Raw genomic sequence first — 1,373 nt, 5'->3', positions numbered from 1 at the left:
GTATTTCGATAGCTACGGATTGCCGCCCTTGGACTCAAGGTTCTTCTCACGTCTTCGCCGAAACTCCACTACGTATCGCTGGAATATGACAACGCTGCAAGGAATGCTTTCTCAAACCTGCGGACAATACTGCTGTGTATTTCTATACTTTATGTGTAATGGTTATAATCTTAGCCAGTTTCTTAGTCTGTTTACCTCTGATTATAAACACAATGATCGATTGATCCTACAACTATTTCATAAAATTTTTCTTCATTGTAAACGAAAATTAACGAATTGTCATGCTGTATGCTGTCATGTTCAATCGTGTACTCTTTTTAAAAAAAAGTAAAATACCTATTTCATGTAATACCTTTTTAAAAAATAAATAAATGTTTTTGTCATATAAATTTCGTCTGTTCCTTACTCTTCCTAACCTCTTCCTAACCTCCCCATTTACGGTTTAGATAATGTAGATTAAATACATGAAAAAATATAAAGAATTTTTTCTTTAACGCTATGTCTGAATCATCACATCGAAGACGTCACAGCGGGTGATCATGTTCATTTCTGTTTTACTTAATCTTTCTCCAAGTGAAAGCGAGAGTCTTCTAGTCTCTTTACGAAAATTTTCGTAAAAGAACCCGTAAATAATAAACGTCGGACGTTCCAGACAAAGATCTATGCCAGCAAAAAATGACCTACATAGTAAAGAACTCCATGCTATTCATGTCACTACTTTTCCCCCTCTCCCCTGACAAAAAATGTCTCAGGACCTATTTTCCTCGGCTTTCCCATTCTCCATTTTCACTCTCACTCTCTCTTTCTCAACGTGACCTCTCTCTTACCAATCGTAGCGTGGGCAGCCATGGAGCGAACCAATCAGTGCGCGGGCAGCCATGGAGAGAACCAATTAAAATGCTCTATTTAATTACCTCATTATTCCCTTTTTTCGTCTGCAACCAATCAGAGTCCCCATTGTTCCAGACGGACCCGTCTAGGCCACGCCCATAACGTCTGGGGAGGCGTGGAGGAGGTTTGTTTTGACAGCTCGGCGGGGGGAAGAGGGGGTTTGTTTTGACGCCAGGGTAGAGTAGATGGGGTTTGTTATGACTCTCCATGGCTGCCCACATACTACTAATTTGCTTCTGGACGATGAGCGAGAACGCATGTACATCGAGACTTTGGATGCAGTTTACGAAGACATGGAATCTTTAACTAATCTAGATGTTACTAATAATATTATGCAATGCGGAAAACATGCAAAGAACTGCGCGTTACAAAATGTATTGAAAATATATAACTGGTGGTTGTGCAAAAGAATTTTTTAAATAAAAATATGTAAACGTACTTGTTATGTATTAAGTGCGCAACTAAGTTCTCGCTGTTATTTT

The sequence above is a fragment of the Mycetomoellerius zeteki genome, unplaced genomic scaffold, assembly GCF_001594055.1.
Source record: "Mycetomoellerius zeteki isolate Tzet28-1 unplaced genomic scaffold, Tzet1.0 scaffold1570, whole genome shotgun sequence".
NCBI lineage: Eukaryota > Metazoa > Arthropoda > Insecta > Hymenoptera > Formicidae > Mycetomoellerius > Mycetomoellerius zeteki.
Note: the sequence above shows the minus strand (reverse complement) of the source record.